The sequence below is a fragment of the Theropithecus gelada genome, chromosome 3 (assembly GCF_003255815.1).
Source record: "Theropithecus gelada isolate Dixy chromosome 3, Tgel_1.0, whole genome shotgun sequence".
NCBI lineage: Eukaryota > Metazoa > Chordata > Mammalia > Primates > Cercopithecidae > Theropithecus > Theropithecus gelada.
In genome coordinates this window covers 46817536-46842176 of record NC_037670.1, presented here as the reverse complement: position 1 = coordinate 46842176, position 24641 = coordinate 46817536, and the positions used below count along the sequence as shown (strand labels likewise).

The 24641-nt window shown below is 35.3% G+C and overlaps 1 non-coding gene across 1 annotated transcript; it reads right to left on the bottom strand.

Moving 5' to 3' along the window:
- Positions 1 to 265: 265 nt before the first annotated feature.
- On the bottom strand, positions 266 to 337 carry LOC112621932. The gene has a single exon (XR_003118853.1). It is a non-coding gene; the product is annotated as a small nucleolar RNA SNORD74 (small nucleolar RNA).
- Positions 338 to 24641: the final 24304 nt, after the last annotated feature.

Here is a 24641-nt window from a genome sequence, read left to right as displayed (position 1 = left end):
ATGTGTCTTACCTGGGCAGGCAGCCATCAGCTCCTGCTTCAGGTGACCACTGTCTGCAGGTGAAACCAAACTCTGTACGTTTTGCTCTTAGTGCCTTATGACCAGCTGTTTTCACTCATAAATAAAGTTTGAATTGTAAGCTCTTTTGCTGTGGAATCCAGGAGCAACCAGCCACTAATGATCATTTTGCAAACTACCTAGTCATCTACCAGCTAAAAAAATAATGGTCTCTCACTGTCGTGTGTGTGTGTGTGTGTGTGCGTGTGATAGAGCTGTTAGCATTCATCAACAACCTTAGTTGTCTCTACCAACATAGGCTTCATCAGAAACTGTTTTCCTTTTTTTTAGTAGCAAAGATAGGCTACTTAAGATTGTATCTCCAAGTATGAACGTAGAAAATATAAAATATTTAAGCTTTAAATCATACTTTGGATATACTTTCCAATTCTCACTTTGAACTACCTGTGATGTGACATTTATATTTTGTCATATTATTCAACATATCGTTTAAAAATAATTTAAAATCATATCTAAAATTTTGAAAGAACGTAGGCACTAATATGTTTTGTAGTCTTACATTATTATTTAAAATAATAAAAGAGTAAAATTATATAGAGTATCTTTGTAGGTACATATTTTTCCATGAAGGTAACATGCAATAGAAAGAAGATAGATGAAGAAAGAACAGTCACTTATATGTAATTAAATTTAAAAATGTTATAGAAAAAATTTACTAGAATGAAGAAAAAAAATCTGCCTTTTAGACAACTACATTGGAGGTTTATTTTTATTTTGTAATACAGACTTTTGTTCCAGAATAACTTGTAACAAGCTCAAGATGTGAAGTATTAAATGAATTATTACAACATATAGCCTAGAAGTAGGAGCGCATTGTAAACCATTAAAGGTATAACACACTAAAACAGGCCATGTGATTGTGGTTAATGCACTCATAGCTAGTGTAGGCAAACCTCAACCTTCTGGATTTTTACGTGTGCTGTTTCACCCTTTGGTTTATTTCTTCCTGTGATCAATACCCGGGCAAAGCCAGAGCTCTTCAGGAGAAGGTTGAGATTATAACAATGTCAGCTTTTGCTTTTAGCGGAGTGATGAGGTTATCAATAATGCATTGGAGATCTTGGGAACCTTGGACAGACACGTATCACAGCTGCCCTCCATTTATTGTAGGACTTGCAGGTCTGAGCTGAGTTGTCACCACGTCTGTATTTGAGCCAGCCATTGATGCAGTCTCAAGTAATCTTGGGCACATAGGGAAAGCTGTTGAGATTATTTAAGCGAAACATTGCATTTGAGGAAGTTATTTAGGAGTGAGAATACATCTATGAAATTGCTTTTATTAAGAAGCCTGTTCAATATTCCTTTAATAACTTTTCGTCTCCCTAGCTCCCTTCTAATGTTTCTAAGTTTTGTTGTTTCTGTGACAAGTTTATTCACATCCTAACAGCTTGTCTGGCAGCAGGGTTCCTGTTTTTTACTTGGGCTTTCTGGTCACGGTGGTGGCTGGGAGTAATGGAGGGGGGAATAAGTGGGTGTGGAAATGCAAAGCTGTCTCTTGTTACATTTTATTGATCTCATTCTGGTGTCATTCAATTAAGACAGAAATGTGATGGATAGTCTCTGCGCAGGTTCCTGGGTTGCTCTCCCTCCATTGCAGATAAAGCTTTTGTGTTTTATTTTGGGGGAAGGGTTGGGGAAAGGGCATGGGCAAGTGGGAGAAATCAAAGATGCTGTGTGATCTGAATTACAAATCAATGTCTCTCTAAGGATGCTCCAAAATGTCAAACATGCCATGTTTATATTTTCACATACACAGAGTACTTCTGTTGATGTATGAGATGGGTTACTAGAATTTAAGTTGGGGTTAATTACTGTTGATTTATTTTCAGAGACCTATGAGCTAACATCACTCTTCTCCCAGCTCAAGATAATTAAAAATGAGCCACATAGAAAAATACTTGAGTCCAACTCATGCCATTTTTGAAGTTTGCAAAAATGAGAAATTCTTTTCTCATTTTTTATGAGACTGTGATTCTAGGTTGACCTTTCTGCAAATAGATTTTAAGGCTGATAAAATGAAAATAGTAGGTATTTTTTTTTTAGTTTATAGACAGTTCATTCCAATTGTTGCCTGTGTCATCAAGAAGTGTACTATTGTGAGTAAATTTCAGAATTTAGGACTGTATGAATTTGATCCTTACCCTTGATGATGTATTTTCCCTTAACTATATCACTACCTGTATTTGCTACCAGTGTTATAATGAGGGTAGTAGGAATTCATGGATGTGAGAGGCTGTAAAAGTAACAGCTCATGTGTGCAAAGTTTTTTAAAAAGACATTAAAATCTTCTATTTGCAAGCACATATAATAAAAGCAGGATATGTCTAGCAAACTCCCTTGCCCTTCTCAAAACAATGCCAGATTCAAATTGAGCATTCAGAATTTTCTAGTCGAGGTTATGGCTTCTGATAATTAATCCACACCAAAAGGGAGTATGGAATAAAAATATAAGCAGGAGTTTTAATATTAGATCAATATGTTAATGTCCAGGCTCTCCTATATACTTGGTATATAACCTTGGGAAACATACATACAGCCTGTAGTTTAACCTTAATTTCATTATCTGAAAAATAAATAGCATTGCTCTGAGAATTATGAGACTCAGAGTATGGAAATGATTGCTCCATGCTTATCCTGTGTACTTGGCCCATGGGAGACATCCAACACATTTAGTTTTATTCTGAATCCCCCTTTATGGTTTTGACACTGAGTAATTTGGTTCTGTAATAAGCTTGCTCAGTCATTTGGGAAAGGAATGTAAGCAAAGAAAAATAATACACTTGGGTCCTGCCACTGTGAGTCAAAAATTTTCCGGATCCTAATTCACAGAAGCTGATTTACCAATCTGTGTGGTTCTTTAGTCATTTTACTAAAAAAAAAATTAATTGCCATTCAAAGCTTGTCCTAAACTTTTGTTTATGGAAGGCACTCAATGTGTTTGGTCTTAATCCAAATTTATTAATGATTTTAAACTATCATGCTTTTATCCTAAAATTAAAGAGAAGCTGCTATTTAAGCAGTTATTTACTAATTTTACAAAAATTAAAGGGCACTTGGAAATGATGTAAGTGGGAATTTAACTGATAACCCACATTGTAACCCACTCAATAGTGTAGAAAAACACAAAATCTTATGCTGCTGGTATATGCCTTGTAGGTATTGTTAAAAACTATGCATATATATGTGAGGTGGGACGTGGCTATGTTTATTTTTACTTTTTCCTTCTGAGGTTGTAAATTTTTTAATTGGATGTTTAAAGAAAACCATCTTCATGAGTCAAGGCTTACCAGATATACCTCAAAGTATAATTGACATCTATTTAAGGAAAATACATCTGTAAGATGTAGGTAGTGAGTAAAAAAGTCTTTCTACGTGATACAAACATAATACATAATTAGAGCATTTCTGGGGAAAAAAAAGGATGTATCCTAAATATTTCACATGATTTTTTTTTTCAATATATACTTGGTGTGTGCTAAGACTGTTTAATGCATGCTTTATGAAAACACTACCAAAACTTTGGTTGAAGTTGTAATAAGAACAAATTTCTACACTCACATAATCGTTGTACACTCAGTAAGCATTACTGGGTAATGAACATATTTGTGTGCTTGTGTTGGGAATTAATGCAAACCATTTTATTCATTTCATAAAGGATATGAATAATACTCCTTGATGTGCTAGGATAATGATATAATTTTTCCCAGGTAGGATAGGAATTGCAGTGGTGTGTTTGGTCATTCTCATATCCTTTGAGATAGTCCAGGTCTAATCAGGGTGTGGGGTGCTTCTTCACTCTCTTGGATCCAGGAAGGTGCTACTGAAAAGCAACTTTCCAAGTTGTACTACATTGCACAGCCAACTGACAGAATTTTTAATATTTCATAAGGTAGACTTAAAAAGATTACAAGTAACTATGATTTACAGAATTTACAGAAACAGAGGCTGTAGTTTGGGATCATACCTAATACATTGTAAGTTTCAGTGTTCAGTTCCAGGAGAATAGATAACCAAATCATGGTGACAATATTGCCCCTCCTTAAATTCTTAAAGAACTGTTTTCGTGGCAATTTACAAGATAGTTAAGCACCAGTTGTCAGTGATATATGTTTTTCTTTTTAAAAATTCTTTGCTGCCTATAGTTAATATTAAAAACTTTGTTGTTGTTTGCATTCTATTTCTTTATAGGCTTTCTTTCCAATTAGAATGTAAGATTTGTAAAGTAAAAGACAATTGGAGATGATAAAATGAAGGTTGAAGTAATCATGCTGATCATACTTAGTGCCCTCAAGAAACAGAAGGTTCCTTTATTCTCCATTCTTATTTTCTGTTCATCAAAGAGAATTTAAAGGAAGATGCTGTCCCTTAGACCCTGGCAGTTCCTTCTCTTCAACATTTAAACCTCCACTTTACATTATCAAACTAACAAGATGTTCTAGGCATTCTATTGCAGGCAAGGTATGAACAATTTCAAATTTATCAACAATCAAAATCATCAACAAGATGATGTTGAGTTTCATAATCACTCTGTGCCTATCTTTATGTTTGCAAGATTCTGACCAGTATCTGCCTCCATTGGTCTCTCTGTCTTTGTCTTGATACCTTTCCTTCATGGCTTTCTGGCTATAGCAGCATGGTTTGAAATACTCCCTCAGCAGTCCACTACCATTTATCTCAAATAGATTGTTCTTTTGAAATGTCAAAGTATTTCTTAATACCTTTTTTTGTTAAAGTTCCAACTTAAGACAACTTCAAGTTGATATTATCCAAATGAGACTCTGATTCAGTGAAATCTGTTCTCTCTACTGGCTCATTTTCTCTCAATCTCTATCCCTCTTACTTTTCACTCTTTACTAATCTCTTCCTCTCTAATTGTATTGGAAACTCTTTAGAATCCTAACATTGGAGTTTTGGATATGGCCTGAATCTTAGTGGTCACAGACTTCATCTCTGTGCTTTCACAGATGAAGGTCCTGAGGCTCAGAAAAGCTATGGGAGCTCAAATCTAAGAGGAAGTTTAGGAAAGGACTTTGCCCTATGGAGGCCTCTAAGTGTCTTACTGAGGGTCAACCCTATCATCTTGTTTTAGAGTTTGCTGGGCAGAGTTCCTTGTCTTTTTCATCTTTCTGCCCACAGTGCCTGGCACGTTGGAGGAGGCTAATGTATGCTTGTTAAAATAGTCAGAAAACTTTATGCCATATCTGAAGATGTTTTTAACATATGATGAGTTAAATTTCATCTTCCCAAATCCAGATGTGCTAATTATGCATTCTGAGCATGAGGAGGAATTTGAATGTTTTATAACTACGTGTTGATAATTTTCTCTTTATTGACGTCTGTTACGCCAGAGGAAGAAATTGGTGTCCTGTTTTTCTGTTTCTCCTCAGATCATTTCTGGAGATTAGTGTCAGCATTAATAGTCTCCTCATTTTTATATTAAAAGAAGGTACATCCAAGCTTGTTTTCTCAGTAAGATTCTTTTTGAGAATAACTGGTGTCTGCTACACATAGGAATTTGACAAGCTATTTTGGTGGTGAAAGTTTAAACAATACTCTGCTAAGAATAGAAGATACACCCTCAAATCATACATTGAAAAAGATAGTCCAGATGAAACCTAGAAATTCTTCATGTTGATCAACCTTCTCACTATATTCCCACCGAAGCATTTTACTTTTTCTCTCATCAAAATCTGATTCATCTCTTATGGGTTGTTTTGTTTTCAGTCATTAATGAGTATAATGTCAGCCTTTTGGCTATCACTTGAATTACTTAGTTGAATATTGAACCAAATTTGTCTCTGGCCACCAAGCACAGCAAGCTTTCTAAAAGACTGACTTGTAACAGACTGAATTAAGAGCGTGGGAAAGGGAAGTGGAATTATCTGGGCAAGTTGGTCAATGAGAATAGAGGTAAAGCAACAAAGCCATGCTGCTTTCCCTGTCACTTGGGAAAAATAATTTTGGAGTGTTTACCCGTAATTAAAGATGTCTTAAAATATAGACATGCACTTCTTGGCTTATTTCCTGTCATGTTATATTGTAAAGCTCACTGTTTTGGGCTAAGCCATAAAAATCCTCAGCTGGGTCCGAGTGTTCCAAGACTCTGTTGCATTTGGTCAGAAAGCTTATTTGGTCATTGTACTCAAGGGTGATAAAAGTCCTTGACGATTAACTCTCACATAATCAAGTTTACAGGAAAATCAACAATAGAAAAAAGAAAACTACCATGGATAAATGGAGGACGTATATATTTGTTAGCTGATCAAAACAGTTTCTTCCCAGTAGAATAGTTAATTCAGGAAACCATATTAGTGTTTGTATGACCATTACAGATTATAAAATCAAAATAAATGTTATACATTAATCCTAATGATTATCACCAGATAAATGTCACCTGAATTTCCAGTCAAGTGACAAGGAATCAGGAGTCTCCAACATGGTTAGTTGGAAGCTCCTTTCAAATGGACTCTGCTATCTAGTCCCTTTTATACACTCATGCAAATTATCATTGCTTATGAGTAAAATAAGTCAATGGAATGCTTGGTATCATTCAAAACAGATAAAGGTAACTAAGCAAAATGTAATCACAAAAGAACAAACTAGTTAGCAAAAGAAAGCATGCCACTTATAAGCATAGATGTCTGTTCTGGTCCTCTTTGTTTACCTATCTGTCTGGTTTTATTTTAGCAAGTAGCAGTTTATCTAGCAAAGTTTCAACTGCAAGTAAAAATAGTGTGGGATTAGAGTACCTGTAATTTTGCTTCCAGATTTCACAAATATAAGAAAAAAGTCCCCAAACAGCTCTACTATTTTGCAAACTTTCTGCATTGTGGAAGATAGGTTTCCTGATTTTCTTTGATCAGCAGAAACTAATCAAAGTCGCCTTATGTGAGCGGTACGCTCAGCAGAGTGATGTGAGTGTACAAAAGACCACTTTTTACCTTAAGCAGTTTGCAATACAGCTAGGTAGAAAGCATCTTGAAATAGAGGGAACACTAAGAATTTTAGGTCAGTTCTAAATGCTAAAGAAGTGATACAAATCATATCCTCTTCAGAACTTCTAAAGAGAATTGGGACTTTCTTTCCTATGTAGCCCAGAGCAATGAGAGAAAGATTTTTGGAGGAAATGTGATTTGAGAATGGTTCTAAAAGAAGGTTAGAGACAGGCAAACTAACAGATAAAAAAACATACCAGGGAACTCTGTATCTCTGCTCCCAACCTCAGGACCATGGAGAAGTACTCACAGATCTAGAAAATGGACCCACAGAAGATTGCCCCAGGACATCACAGGGGTTATCTAGAGCAAAAAAAAAGGACTAACATTCATTGCATGTTTGTTCTCTGGTTGACCTTAATCAGTGGTTTCATGATCCAAATGAAATTATGTGTCTCAATGAATAAATATGTCGCTATAATATAAAAGAATAAGGGCACTTTCATATTTTGGGCAGGTGAGTGAGTGAACATATGTAGGGAAACATCATTTTCACATCTTGTGTACATTCATGTATTGTTTATTGCCAAGACCCTTTAGATCTTTTCTGATGTAGACTAAAACATTATACAGTCGAAATGGGAGAGAGATGTATAAAATGTCATACAAAGTAATGACATGTGTGAAACAGGCCTCATAGTTTCCCACTCAGCTACTCCTGAAATCCTGCTCCTTTTCAATTTCCTGTTTCAGTAAATGGCACCAACATTCGCCCACCCAGTATCTCCAGTGTAAAAGCTAGGTGTGATAGATTTCTCTTTTTTTCTGACACTCACATTCTTTCTATCTGCAAGTCTTGCCAACATTACTTTCAACTCTGCTCCAGTACAGTCAATTCTCCGTACCCCCAGAACTACCGCCTTTTCTGCAGCCACTGTCATCCGCTACAATAGCCCTCTAACTGATATTTCTGTTTTCATTCTTCTCCACCTAGAGTTAATTTTGCTTACACCAGTTAAGGTGATTTTTCAAAAGTGTAAAGTAGATAAAGCTTTTCCATAGTCTCTCATTAGAAAAAATTTTAACTGCATACCCTTGTCTACTTGAGCCTACATTTTGAAGCTTCTGCCTATGTGTCTGGCTTCATTTCCTACCACTCTCCCTTGCGTATTGTGTCCTGATGACACTGGCCTTAAAGATGTTCCTCTAACGTGCCTTAATCCTTCTAGCCTCAGAGACTTTACACTTACTCTATCTGCCTGGGACACTCAGCTTTCATATGGGTTTCTCTTTGTTACATTCAGGCTACCACTAAAGCATCTCTTCCTCAGAAGGACCTTATCCAACCTCCCAACCATTGCTTCCAACTCATTACTCTCATCTCATTATCCTCATTTGTTTAGCATCATGGTACTTGTCAATACCTGGACTCACATTATATATTTATGTACTTGTTTATTGTCCTTTTCCTAACGTAAGTCCCATGATAGCAAAGGCATTGTCTCTTTTGCTTATCCCCGGGATCTAGAAGAATTCAGGGCACAAAAGAAGTATTTGATAAGTGTTTGATGAATGAATTTGTTAAAGAAAGTGGAACATAGTTTGCAAGACTTCATCTGAAGGAGTGAAAAGTTGTTTTGTAGCCAGGAGGACCTGGATTATAATCTCATTTTAGACACGTGCTTTCCTTCTGGACTTGGAGAAATCACTAAACACCTCAGTTTTATCCATAAAAAATGGAAATAACACTATCTATAAGGCTGGTTTGCAGAGTGAATTAGAGATAATAAACCTTATCAACACAATGGTTGGCCAATAGGAGATGTTTACTGATATAATAATAATAAAATAGTGAATATAAGTGTAATAACCCCGGGAGGCTGAGACACGAGAATCGCTTAAACCTGGGAAGTGGAGGTTGCAGTGAGTCGAGATCACGCCACTGCACTTCAGCCTAGGCGACCAATCGAGACTCCATCACACACACACAAAGGGTAATAACTTAGTGCCCCGGATTGTAGCCAGGATACTGCACCAAAGAAACAGAAAATATAAACACCCACCCCCAAACCCTTCAACTCATTATCAGTGACTTTTATCCGACTCTTGAATATGCACCCTTGGGAAATGGAGGAAGAACCATAGCTTAAATAGTTTAAACTCATATGAGACAAAACCATGAAAATATGTGAGAGGAAACAATCTTACATTGGAAAAGAAATCAAACCAATGACCCAATGTATCTTTTTATTATTTCTTGGGAGAACTTGTATGTTTAATTCATAGAATTCTTTACTGTTTCTATGTTGAAATACACTTATGTGAAAATTGAACTCCTATCAACAAAAGTGGACTTCAAAAAGCCCAAGGATTTTAGTATTGAAATGTTTCTGTGCAATATATTAACATTCATTGACTATATGAATCCCCACTTACCCTTTGTGTAAATTACAAAAAGGCCCTTTCCTCTATGCACATGACACGTGTACCCTTGCAGGTGTCATTGGACTCATGCTTAGGGCTTGGTAAGCAGAGCCTGGGCTATATTTCGGTCTGGCTCACGACCCTGGCCAGTCTTCATTTCACAGGGCTCAGGCCAAACAACCATGTGCAAGATCCTGTCAATATTAGATAATGGATACGAAGACAGAATAAGATTCCAAATAGAGTGAACTGAAGACAGACAAACCTCGGCTATGCCTTTCTTCAGTTGGCGAGTTTGAACAGCATGTAGAATAAAAGAGACATGTAGTTTCTACAACAGAAAAAGCAATTACAAGCATGTCACATTTAAATGTGGATCACTGATTATTATTGATCCAAACTCTAAAAAAGCACTATTGTCCAAGTAGCATGCTTGTCAATATTTTAAGCCTAAAAACTAATTCGACAAAGTTGTAGTAGGCTTAGGGTAGGAAAGGGGGGAGTTCATCAGGAACTGAGTAATCCCTGCTTCTTAGAGAATACCTTTAGTTTTAAACTTAATTCTAATGATTTTTACTGAGTATCCACTCCTCTGTTAGACATTTCAAGTTGTAGAAAAATGTGTGCAAACAGTTTTCGACCTTAGGGAAGCAACACTTAGGAGCTCCATATCAGTGTATGAGTCACTGTAATACAGAACACAGTAATACAGAAGCCATGACAACCAAGAAAGCAGGTCAAAGGAAGAAAAATCTACATATTGACAGGCAGATCAGAAAAGTTTCATGGGAAAAGTGGACTATTGCATTGGAAGCCTGTAAAGGGCAGGACCACTCTGTCATCTTAACTAGCTTGGTGAGCAGATCCTGGGTTTCTGTGTTAAAGGTGGTCCTTTGAATGGATGAGAGCACTAATAATTTTCAGCTGGAGGAAAACAACATGAATAAAAGTAAAAACCGAAGAGTGTAGGGCCTTTTTAGGGAACAGTAGACAGTCCACTTTCGCAGGAGTGCAAGGTGTATACATGGAAAGAAGGGATGGGTGTGAGTTGAGGTTGGAAAGATATAAAGCGTTTACCTGTAGACTAGATTCTAGGGGAGTGTGTTGTTTTTCTGTTTTCCTATTGTTTTCCAGATAATATATTTCTTTTGAAGTCTTTTGACCATGATCAGGCCTATAATCTAGGAAGAATGAATTGCCATATGTATGTAGAAGGTATCATTTGAGTCAAGGAGTATGAGACTGATATGTAAGAGGATGTTCTTATGTAATATGTAAGAGAAGCAATAAGGACTTAATGTAAGACAAAAGTGAATATAATGAAGATGAAGATTTGGCATGACTTAGAAAGTGTTTGGGTGAAACAGCAACAACAAAAGAAGCAGAAGTGTTAAAGATGACTGACATTTTGTGTCTGAGTAAATGGAAAAATGGTGTCACGTTAACAGATTAGGTAAAGCTAAGAGGCCTTCCTAGAACTCTGGAAATTTATTAAATATTTTTTCTTAACAAAAAGTGTAAACTGGCCCATAATGTAAGCAAATTTTGACTGAGATTCATGATAGATTCTAAGCTCTTTTATAACTCTTTAAGTAACATTAATTCTTGTTTATTCATTAAGCTCCAAGGCATCTTACGTAGTCATATGTTTATGTCTATATTCCTGTTTTATCTTACGTAATGCAATCAGATTTGATTTGCAAATGTAAATGAATTCATGTATTTAATCAAGAATAAAGACATAACCCTGAATAACAGCCCTTAATGCTGATATTTGAATATCTTTCTCTTTCAGAGATTTTGTATACATATACCCCTCTTAAATGCCCTCACATTGCTGATTTTTAAAATGTTTTATTTTGAGATAATTTTAGGCCTAGAGAAAAGTTACAAGATAGTATATACAGTTTTTATATACACTTCACCTTGCTTTCCTACTGTTAATGTATGATGTAACTACAATGCAGTGATCAAAACTAAGAAATTAATGTTGTTTCTGCTAATTGATTTTCATCCCGTTTCTCAATCACTTTCATAAAAATAAGACATATATAAAAATACAAAATCAGCTGGTGTGGTGGCACATGCCTCTGATCTCAGCTACTTGGAAGGCTGAGGCAGAAGAACTGCTTGAACCTGGGAGGTGGAGGTTGCAGTGAGCCGAGATAGCGCCATTACACTCCAGCCTGGGCAACAAGAGCAAAACACCATCTCAAACAAACAAAGAACATATATATAGAGAAAAATAATATAGTCTACTATTTAGAGGCTCTGAATGCTATTGTAAACTTTCAGACAATGAGAACTAATATGACGGATTGTACTCTAAATTGTTAGCTAATTGCTATTAACACAACCTACCTCAAATGATCTTAGCATTCTATCACAGTCTCCTTTTGTGCTCTTTATTTTAAATTCCAACAGCAACTTTGACCATTATAGCTGACATAAATGTTTTAAGTAATAGCTTGCAAAAACAAACAAAAAGAAAGCTAAAAAAATCTGAGATTGCTAGATGTAAAATAGCAAGTTTAGTAGAGACTGGGGATACCATCAAGAATATGGTAATGAAAATAGTAGAAACAGATCACTGGCAATTAGGGACTGATGCAAATTCTTTGACATTATTAAGGGAAATATTCATATCCCTGGAGGTTGGAAGGAGTGGCCAACAATTCTACAAGGAATAGGAGAGGAGATTTATGTTTGGGGAGGACTTGTACATTCTTCTAATAGAAAATTTTGGAGATGCTGAGTTTCTGGCCTGGCATCAACCCACTCTTGTTGGACTTTCAGCCTTAGTTTACTATCCACCCTTGTTAAATTGCCTCATCTACCCAATTGCTCAGGCCAGAAGCCCAGATGCCATACTTGACCTCTCTTTCAATTACTCCAATCTGATTCATCAAGAAGTGCTGTTACTTTTACCTCACAAATATATTTTTAAACCATCCCATTCTGTTTATCTCAATTGCTACCACCCTAGAATGTGACGCTCTCCTCTCACACCAGAACCGTTGCAATAACACCCCAACTGTTCTTCAGTGTTTAATCCTTCTCTTTCTCTATCCTCTTTCCCACAGAGCAATTAGACTTATATTTTTAACTCACAGATCTGATAATGTCATTCTTAAAATCTTCCAAAGTCTTTTCGTTGCACACAAATTGAACTTTTAAAAAAGGGGCAGATGTCCTGTATTAACTGGCTGTTGGTCATCCCTCTTGATACGGTTTGTCTGTGTTCCCACCCAACTCGCATCTTGAATTGTAGTTTCCATAATCCCCACGTGTTGTGGGAGGGACCAAGTGAAGATAATGGAATCATGGGGCCAGTTTCCCCCATCCTGTTCTCCTGATAGTGAGTTGGTTTTCACGAGGTCTGATGGTTTTATAAGGGACTTCCCCTTTGGCTGGGCTCTCATTCTTCCCTCTCCCGCTGCCATGTGAAGAAGAATGTGTTTGCTTTCCCTTCCACCATGATTGTAAGTTTTCTGAGACCTCCCTAGCCCTGCAGAACTGTGAGTCAATTAAACCTCTTTCCTTTATAAATTACCCAGTCTTGGGTATATCTTTATTAGCAGTGTGAGAACCTCTCAACTCATCACTCCTTTTGTCTGGATGGGATCTGCTGCAGGCAAGATATTCCTGGCCTGAGAAGCAGAAGGGAGAACCTTTCCCCACCTTAGGCTTGCATTCCTCCTTCAGCGTCTTCTTAAGGACACTTTCTACTGCACATTGATCAAAGTTGCAGAGGGGTGAAGTATGGATATCAGGGAACCCCCATTTTACTGTTACTGTCTTTACTGCACTTTCCACTCTCCAGGGAGGGTAGTTTAATGTTCCTTAGGTGCTTTTGGGTGCGTATCAGAGGACCCCACTGGAAACATTCGACTGTACTTCCTACGTGTTGGGTAATAGGGTTTCCTTTCATTCTGTGTCATTCTCAGGTCACCTATTTTAGAGATCTATTCCACACAACTTTCTCCCTTAGGATGTCCATTATCCTTCTAGGTGCTCTGTTAGAGAGCTTCTTTTCATGCTTGGGAATACAAGTATGGTCCACAGGCTATAGTCATCTATTTTTGCACTGACAAATTCTGGGAATTTAAGCAGATATCAACACTGTAGGAAGCTCTTCTTGAATCTGAGGCTGAAGCAGTTAGCTAATCCAAGTGTGACATTTACATTGTCCAGGCGAGATCCAAAGTGGAATTGACTCTGTCTTCCACTCTGTCTTCAAACTTCAGCTCCCCAAGTGGTCCTACTGAAATCTCTTTCATTAAAATTGAGTGGAAAGGCAGGCACAATCTCCCCAGAGAAATCTTCCTCAGAAAACCCTCTCATGTCTCCTCGTTTCAGGCCTTATATAGTTTCAGTGTGTTCACAGCCACCTACTTTGAAATTCCTACTTTGCCACCTAATACCTCTTATGTAATGGTACTCCAATTAAACACTTTTAATGTAATGTACTGATGTATACCCAAAATAAATAAAATCTTATCTAAAGTGACAACTTTAACTCTGGTTTTAAATTTGACTTATCACATTGAACCAAAAGAGCATTTCAGTATGTAATTATTAGTATAGATGACCCATGTGAAAAAACTTTTAAATTAAAGCCAAAGTATCTAATGCATTTAGAAAAGTGGGCCATCACCAGGTGTGGTGGCTCATGCCTGTAATCCTAGTACTTTGGGAGGCCGAAGCGGGTGGATCACCTGAGGTCAGGAGTTTGAGACCAGCCTGACCAACATGGTGAAACCCCGTCACTACTAAAATTAGAAAAATGAGCTGGGCATGATGGCACATGCCTGTAATCCCAGCTACTCAGGAGGCTGAGGCAGGAGAATTGCTTGAATCCAGGAGGTAGAGGTTGTAGTGAGCCGAGATTGTGCCACGGCACTTCAGCCTGGGCGACAGAGGGAGACTCTGTCTCAAAAAAAAAAAAAAAAAAAAAAAGTAAGAAAGAAAAAAAAAGTGGGCCATCAATATTAAGTAAAAAATTCTACACTTAAGTATATTAAGCATTCTTTGTAGCTTGATTTTCATCTTCTACATGATTAAACATAAATTTCCAAGAAGGGGTAGATCTGTAAATTAGACTTTGAAAAGGAGCAAGATATTTGTTTTGGGAGAAGTTCAGTAAAGGGAAACCCCAGTTAAAAAAGGTCAACTACTCTATGTCCACAGTAAGTTTAAAACATGTTGCTATTAATCTTGTGTTCTGATATCCAGAATTTACAGTGCTGCAATAATTTGTTTTTAAGTGGCTAGGAAAATGCAATGAAACTTGTTCTTAAGTATCTCATTTAGCAGAAACACCTTGTAATTTGTCTTAATAGTTGTGTTACTAATTTCTTATCCTGCTTGGGCCATAGCCGATGCAGAATGATCCCAACTGCCTATCCAATCTTTAGAGCATTTAATGAATACATTTTATCTTCCCAAAAGAGATCTAAACAGTTAACTTAAAAATTCTTCTTAAAAACTTAAATTATATTATAATTGAATATTCCTGGTTAAGTAGAAAATAGTATGTCTAATTGTAACATAAAGAAGCAGCATACATGTATGCTACTCAATTCATTTAGTTGCTAGTATACTGAAACTACTTGAGTCAATCCTTTTCATGTATAATATGATGCCCTTAAATTTTGAGATTGAATACTTAGACAAAAGATTGAATTAAAGGAAATAAACTCATTGGCGAATTATTTTGCCGTATAAGTAGGTAAACTCAGAGGACGCACCTGTTCTTGACTGAGAATGTTAGATATATATTTGCTACCAGAATCACATGCCTCAGCCAATAGCCAAATTGACTCATTAGCATTGACTTATAAGAAGGAACTGGTTTCATTTGCTCTTGAGAACAAAGATCATAAACAAGTGTCCCCAGTATGCAATTTTTTTCCAGTTAAGCAAAATGAGAAGACCAGATTATTCACCAAATAACATCAGAAGGATTGTTTATGATACTGTTAAGAACTATTGCTTAATATATTGGGTTGCAACTGATGGCCCCCGACTCTAGGGAGATTTAAAAAAATGGCCGGGCGTGGTGGCTCAAGCCTGTAATCCCAGCACTTTGGGAGGCCGAGATGGGTGGATCACGAGGTCAGGAGATCGAGACCATTCTGGCTAAAACGGTGAAACCCCGTCTCTACTAAAAAATACAAAAAAAAAAAAAAAAAACTAGCCAGGTGAGGTGGCGGCGCCTGTAGTCCCAGCTACTTGGGAGGCTGAGGCAGGAGAATGGCGTGAACCCGGGAGGCGAAGCTTGCAGTGAGCTGAGATCCGGCCACTGCACTCCAGCCTGGGCGACAGAGCGAGACTCCGTCTAAAAAAAAAAAAAAAAAAAAAAATGTTACATCCTGTGTCTCATTTCTGAGAGATGGTACCTCAGGTGTCTGCTGCCTTAGGAGTAAGATCCTAGCCCTTCTTAATATGCTGAGTGCCTTTCTGCCTTTGGTCCCTCACACAAGCTGTTCCATCTCGTGCGGAAACTTGGTGTGTTCTTATTCCCATAACAGAGTCATTCTCGTTTGAAAAACTCATTTCACGCATTGCCTTCTGTTGCCTTCTGAAGACCTTTTCTCCTGGCCTTTCCTGACCATTCTGTCTGTGCAAGAACTCTTTCTCTTCCTCATTCTCTTTCTTCTCTATCATAGCATATAATCTTCCAATCCTTTAAAATAATCCATATTATGTTTTTAGCAGCTTGAACATTATTAAATAGATATATAGAAAATATTTGTTGAATGAACAAATTTCCCTCAAACCCAGGATAGCACAAAGGCGATGAAAAAATGTTAGTTGGGCCGGGAGCGGAGGCTCATGCCTGTAATCCCAGCATTTTGGAAGGCTGAGGTGGGTGGATCACTTGAGGCCAGGAGTTCAAGACCAGTCTCACCAACATGGCGAAACCCCGTCTCTACAAATATACAAAAATTAACCGGGTTTGGTGGTGGGCACCTGTAATCCCAGCTACTGGGTGACTGAGGCATGAGAATTGCTTGGACCTGAAAGGTGAATGTTGTCACTAGCTGAGATTTGGCCCTGGGCAACAGAGTGAGACTAAGTCTCAAAATAATAATAATAATAATAATAATAATAATGATATATTACTTGAATGAATTATTGGATTTTAGACCAAAGGACTATTTGATGTAAAATGTTGTCAATGTCTATATTAGTTTATGAGCTACTTCAGAAATGTCTTTTGAGAAAAAGCCTCTAATAAAAAATCATATCTCCCAAAGAACAGTTGCCAGTTTATTGCAAGTTTTATAGCTTATCACATTTATCTTTGAAACTATATATATATATATATATATATGGTTGTTATCTGAATGTATGGAAGAAATAATGCTCTCTAGAAATATTGTCATGTTCCAACTTTTATTCAATATTTTTAAAAAATAAAATATGCTTCGAGGGCAATAGTTTTCCATTTTTAGAACAAGTTTCACAATTGTATGTACACATTGAAGTGTATTGGCTTTTGATAGCAAAAGCTATGATATTACAAATGTCTAAATTGTATTTTGACATTATTAAATAGAAATTGAGAAGTGTGAGCCAGTGCACTGGGCTCAAGATTTGAACTTGAGGCTTTGCTTTAAAGAACAATATAAACTAAGATAGATTTTTTTCCTAAAATCACAGTGACACGTGTTTTCTTTGATTAGTGAACTGTATGGCTCATAGATAGGGTTTTGCTTTTAGTCCAAAGCAACAATGAAAGCATATAAAGTTTTCATTGCCTATTGAAGATATATTATAAGCAATTGAGCATGGGGCTATGATTTTGTGACATAAAATATTATTTATAAATTTTTGACATTTAAAAATAAGTCTTAAACAGTTACTTTAAAAAAAGTATGAACTTGTGCTCATTACTTTTACCAAAATGTAGTATATCTAATGGAAAAGTAATAAATTATGTTAATTAGATTGTTTTAAAAATCCCTTCAACGTAGAAAAGTATCATGTTTTATATGATTTGATATATGAAACTGAGCATCAGTGAACAAATTTAATTTTAAAAAGAAAAGTAAATCATATTAAGCCCTATTTTTTTTTCAAATGTTAGAGAAAAATAAAAAAAGCTGAGGAAATACAGCTAGTGATTTCTGATCTTCCTTTAGGAAATCCTGACATTCCAGAGAACTTTGGATAGACTCCGAAGGATTAACCCGTTTCTGACTTTTCAGGAAGTTTATCTTTCATTTGAAAGGATATCTGATGGAATGGGATGCAAAACTTAAAATAAAGAATATGTTAAATGCCACGTCAGGGATGCAAGTTTAACAGCAGTAGTTTTGGGCTTTAGAAACATATAAAAACAACATGACATTAACGTAAAAAAATTAGAAAGAAACATATAAAAATGAGCACATACTTTTTTTTGTTTGTTTGCTTGCCTGTGGAAAAACATGAAGGTGGTGTATCTGTCATTTAAGTTATGGCCCATGTACTTGAAACAACTTTTTGCTTTCTAAGTGATTGTATAATGAATGGCCTAAGCTAACATTTACTTTAACATTCCCTCTGTCCTAGTCTGTCGGTGTGTCAGCTGAGTTACTGTCAGAGGCTTGCTTGGCCTGTCCGTCTCTGACCTCTGCATTCTGAACTTGCTCTGATGAGGTTTTGAGGCCTAGAGCATGATTTCTGCAAGTCATCTGTGAGTGTGGAGCCTGCTCAGTCTAAGAACTATAGCCTGGTAGTTCAGAGAGAAGCAAGAATAGACTCAGATGCCGTCAGTGGTGGAGGCCAGTGAAAAGAAGGAAACAAAACTGAACAGCAGCCCTGTTCAAGGCTATGCAAAGCCATCAGAAATTGGGTTCTTGAGGTGGATTGGAGGAGAATGTCCTCTGGATGTCTCCGGGGCAGTGAGAGGCTTTGACATTGGATTCATTAGCCATTGCTAATGTATGCAAAAAATGTAGCAAAAATGATGCCTGTTTCTGGGTGAGAACATCTGGGGCCCCATAGAAGATGTGGGAGTACCTTCATGTCTCAGGCGTTATCCATAAGCTTTGCTTGAAAAAGGTTCAGCAGGCCGGGCGCGGTGGCTCAAGCCTGTAATCCCAGCACTTTGGGAGGCCGAGATGGGCGGATCACGAGGTCAGGAGATCGAGACCATCCTGGCGAACACGGTGAAACCCTGTCTCTACTAAAAAAATACAAAAATCTAGCCGGGCGCGGTGGCGGGCGCTTGTAGTCCCAGCTACTCCGGAGGCTGAGGCAGGAGAATGGCGTAAACTCGGGAGGCGGAGCTTGCAGTGAGCTGAGATCCGGCCACTGCCCTCCAGCCTGGGCGACAGAGCCAGACTCTGTCTCAAAAAAAAAAAGAGAAAAAGAAAAAGGTTCAGTTTACTTCTTGTCACTAGAAAGAAAATTTCACTAATAATAGTTACAACAAACAGATTATTAAAAGATGACAGAGAAATGTGACATTATAAGATTTTGCAGAAAGAATAAAATATTAAAGCAAAAATTGAAATTGTGTTTTTCTAAATGCATAAAACTTTTCCAAACTCTAAAATTTCAGGGTCATATGATTTACATTAAATGACATAGATTTTTAAAAATAAAACCACCAAATTATTTAATTTAAATTTGAATTATTCCTCATCTATGGAAGGGGCATACTGCATTTTTAATAAGGAATATATTTCAATATTGTAACTCAGAACTATAAATTGTGATTTTCTTGAAGACATTCATTTATTACATGTTTGAGAAAATCATGAGACTGTAAATTGAAATGCTTAAAACTGATGTGAAAAAGGAAAATATCCTTATTTATAAAATAAAGTGAGGGAGGAATGAGAGATGGTGAAAGTGTATAAAGTGTAAGAATGAATACGTTCTGGAGATCTATTTTACAGCGTGGCAACTAGTTAATAATAACGTATTTTATACTCAAAAAATTTTATGAGAATAGATCTTAAATGTTCTCACCACAAAAAATGATAAGTATGTGAGGTGATTTAATCATTGTACAATGCATATATATATATATATCTCAAAACATGACACTGTATACCATAAATATATACAATTTTTAAATTTGTCATTCTGTCTTAATAAAGCTGGGAAAAAATAAAAGGAAAAGAAATCAATGAACCACCATTAGTGTTTGTATACAGTGGTTTATCTGTGCTTTCTAATAATTTACATATATGAAGGTTATCTTACCTTTACATTTAGTGCTTTAAAAGAATTTAAAATAGTGATTCTATTATGTGTAAATGGAGTATAGAGTGGGCATATTTCTTTTGTTTACTGAGATATGCTTTGTGCAAGAAAATCTAGAAGCAGTAATCTTGGTCATTTAGATGTAAAATAAGAGTAATCCAAATAAAGTCATTTTATTGAGAGATGAGAGGAAGCTGGTATTTTAAATAAAGGATTTCTTATGCTAATTTCAAGGTAGAAGTTTTGGTGTATGCAAATTTTGCTTGAAATATCAAAATGGCTATATCATATTAGATTAAAAGTAGAAAGAATTCTTTCTTCTAACGTTTTTATTGTTTAAAAATGATTTTTTTTAATGCAACTTAAATGAAGAGAGTACTCTCAATTCTTGGTTGGATCCTACATTGTAATACTAGTTTAGGCATATTTGCTTTAAATGACCAGGTACACTAATTAAAAAGAAAACAATTTACCAGGAGCTATATCAAGTACAGCCCTGCAAATGGTATGAGCTTTTTCCAAGAATCCATATTGTCCTTGGACTTGACTGTTGTACTATACTTTAAACGGAATTGATTGTGTGGTTGTAATGAAAGTAGCAGATTGATTTCTATCCAGTGTTACAAAGAGTAAATAGAAAAATGTTCCTGTCTTGACCTGCATTCATAACCAATGGGATTTGCTGGCTTTAGACCCAATCTTTACTAAGAGATAAGATGCAAATGTAATAAAACTGGCTTCGAAGTTTAAGGATCATTTCAATGCTCATCAAAGATATTTCTTGATGCATTTAAATGTATTGTATTGATTAGATCACAATCACCTAGGAAATGTTACTTTCTTTAAATGTTATTCATAATTTATTATGCAATTAGCATTCATAGAGTTGTGCCTTTACACACATATTAAGATTATTGAAGTGAGGGCTATGACACAACTGTATACATTTTAATTGTCCTTAAAATTGAATTGCCTTTTATTGTTATTTAAGCAAATGATGATGGTTTAATGACTGATTATTTATGAGTAAATTTTTACATTGCAAAATATTAGAAAAAGGTGTAATTGGCCTCCTATAGCAGTATATTGAAGCAGTGTTTCTTGAAGGGTCTATTCCTGCTGAATTCAGAGTTATTGTATTTATTTAAAAATGAAATACTTGTTTCCAATAGTGAACTCAGTCTTTTTTCTCCACCTTTTCTTGGTAATTTAGAAGTTAACCAAATAGGAGTGTTATAGTTACATTTTATATTCTAATTGTTAGGACTTCATGAGCCTCTATTCCTGCTCACCATTTTGTAAACAAAATTCAAGCCTACAAAACAAGGAATTTAAAATATAAAGTGCAGTTGATAAGTTTGCTTTGCTATAAATGAAGGAATGCAAAAAAAAAGTAACAATTCATTTGTAAGCAACAGTTTCTTCACACATTATGTGACTTTTTTTGGATTTGTTTTATGTTTTGGGTAAAACAGTTTAGTGTAATGATGCCTAAATGAGACAAAACAAAACAAAACAAAAAAAATAAATTAAGAAAACAAAACAAAAACAAAAACTAACACGTTTGACTGCCGATGTTTCTCAGTTGTAGCTTCCAAGAGCTCTCTATTCTTCCCAGCCCACTTGATACCCTGCAGGTTGTGGCAGACAATTCACAGGAAAAGCTTAGACATCGAGCTTGCACGCTTCTTGACTCCATTTTAAACCTTTTGTTCACACCAGGGTGGCATTTTTTCACACCGCATGTGGCAGTTTTGACTCCTATCCAACTTGTCTTATAAAATCAAAGTCTGTGATTTTTACATACACGGGTCTGCTTCCTGAACCGCCACTGCTGTTTGTGTCTTTCCTAGTGATTGGTGCAGAAGTTTATAGCAAAATGTGTTTTAGGGAGAGGGAGGAAGAAGAAAGCAATATGAAAAATGTTCTGGGCCTGAAATACAGGAAATAAATTTTGGATAAAACAGAGGTTGACTCTGCAAAAATCATACCCGAAATAAAATACACTGGCCTCTATTTCTATTATTTTTTGCAGCACTATGCTGGGTGTTCAGGTAAATTTATAGAAACAATATAATGACATCATCTTCAGGTTGCATGATGTTATTTTTTAAAAACTGTCATGTAATTGCAAAACAAAATCTTATCCTCAGCTCCCTACAGTTATTTTCCTATATAATATTTTATAATCAGTGAGTGCAAATGAATTTTACTTTTGGATATAACCATTTGGCATGCTCCATTTAAGTTCAACTATGAATAAAACAAAACCTATTATTTTAAAAAACTATACTATAAACCGCACATTTAAACAATTTCTATAACAACATCCCTATTCTTAAACTTTTCTTCTTTCCCCTATGTTTAATTAAAAATGTCGCTTCAGTCGTTTATATTTTCTAAAGATAAACTGTGCACCTATTTCAAATAAATTACATAAAGAGGATAATCATAAAATAACAGCAGAAGTGAAAATTTTTGCCAAATACCAAAGTAGGTAAATTGGCTTGTTTCTGTAATTAATTTTTAGGAAGACATAAAACTATAGATAGGAAATCTCTGCAGATAATCTGACAGTAATTGCTATATAAATCTTTATATTTTTCCTTTGAAATTCTTATTTTGTTAAAATATCATCTTTTAGTTGTGTTAGTAAAAACATAATAAAAGAATATTCTAAAATATTTGCAAGGCACATGGTTTAATTCAGTTATTTTTTGTATAGGGAGGACAGAGGAGGATTTCTGCTTGTATCAACAAATAGAAAGTCCTAATTATATTATTTTACATATTTTCTGAAGTTATAGAATAAACAGTCTTATTTTCAAATTACTACTTTTTAAACATTAACAAGTCATTCACCAAGAAATCAGTTAATAGAAGTAAATCTTTATGAGGTAGTAAGTATTTGTGAAGTGTTAAACCTCAAGATAAATATTATTGCATATTTAATTTAGCTTTTAGCTACAAAACCAACTTAATGAAATCATTTCAGCTAATTCAAATTGTATAATTTGTGTATCAAAATAACCAAATTATTTTAAGAAAATATATAAAAGAAATGGTTGTAGATTATAGTCTTATTCCTTCTTCCAGGGAATACCTAATTAAATTAGGTGCATTTGAATTATTCATTACAATATTTGAAATATGAAATGGATCCAATAAATTGAGAAAGACTTCAATTTAGAATTTAGATTTTTTTTTTAACTTTCTGGACAAGAACATAGGGAAATAGCACTTTGTTGTAAGTCTTGTAATAGTAGGCACACTAGCAGAAAGAACAACTGTACACTTTTCCTTTTACAGATAGAAAACTATTTCATCACAGTTTCTATAAAATATTAGGAAAGAAAATACAAACAATTTCCAAGAATAACTAAATCCAAATGGTTAATGTAAGTAAAAAGCTATTTAAAACAAATGAATTGCAATAAATGTTATAGTCTGGGATTTTTTTTTATTATGCACAGATATTTATCAAGTACAAATTTTTGCCCCTCTTTTAGTTAATTTAAAATTTGACCTCATAAGAAATAGAAAGGAAAATATTTTTTGTATTTACATATACAAATTTTATAAAGATCAAATACAATCCTTATCATTAAAAGCAAAACAAACAATTGAAAGCAAGTAAAATATTCAAATAAACACATACCTATGTAACCCAAGTTTAATATTAAGCCCTCTCATAAAACTAAACGGCATTTAGAGATCTAACAAAGCATTTGAAGTTAAAATTACCAAAAAAACAACAACAAAATCATCTAAAGAAAAGTAAGTTTATGAAATAAAATTTACCTACTTTTGCAGCTGTTGTATTTGTTGAAAAAAAGTATGACTTTATTTCATGTGCATGCCAAAGAATGTAGAAATACTGTATATTTAGTTCATCATTTTTCATTATCTAGTATAGAAAACCCACCACTTTTATTACTTTAAATTTCTTATTTTCTACCCTCCCCGCCTACGCCCTCAATTTCTTCAGAGTCTCTTCTGGCCAGCATATCTTCTGCTTCAGGTGGATCCAAATAAAGCCCCCAGACAGACACACACAAAATAGCCACCATCCAGCTGAGGAGAAATAGGTTTTTTGCCTGTGCCCCATCCTTATGTGTTAATAAAATCAGCTCATACATTCTGCCACAAAATTCAGCTTGGAAGTAATCCTCTGCTACTTAGAGCTGGATGAAAAGAGTACTCATTGTGAATTATGTTTCATCTGTCACAATAACCTTCTTTATTCTGTCAGGGACCTCCCCTTTGCCTGTGGCAATTAGAGAAAATAGGTATGCGTTGAAGTATGAAATAGTAGGTTCTTAAAATGAAACAAAACAAAGCAGAAACTGATGACACATACAGACAGTACTTGCTAGGTAATATACTGCAGATTAGTAGAGGAGGCATTTTAAAGTCATTCCGATTTTACAAGAACACAGTAAAACAATGTTTTGCAGAATGAGCAGGTGGTATGGTTGCTATTAGTTATTGTCAACATTAGTTATTGATGACAAACTGGGAATTGTAATTGTACTAAAAATGAAATGTAAACATCTTTTGATATTATGTACTTTCTAATTAAATCATGCCACCAGATATATGTCATAAATATATAGTATTTAACATACGAAATCACCATGATTTTATGTGCCTTTCACAGATCATAATGAATTTATGTGCTTTAAGTCTATTTTAATGCTCCAGAAAAACATTTTTGCAAATTTTTTAATGGGTAAAAACAAAGAAAATTTTCCCTTGGAACAGAGCTTATCAAACAATTTTGTTTAATTTAAAATCAATGTGATTATTTGATTTACTTACTCTTACAAATCACTGAAATTACCTGGAGGCAGTTCAAGTTCACCTTTCTGGGATAAACCTGTTAAATGATAGACACCATCTCATTATCTCCTTGAAAGGACACTTCAACTTTTTGACTTCATAGGTTACAGTAAAAGTTACACCTTTTCTCCTTACAAATGAGTTAATCTAGAAGAT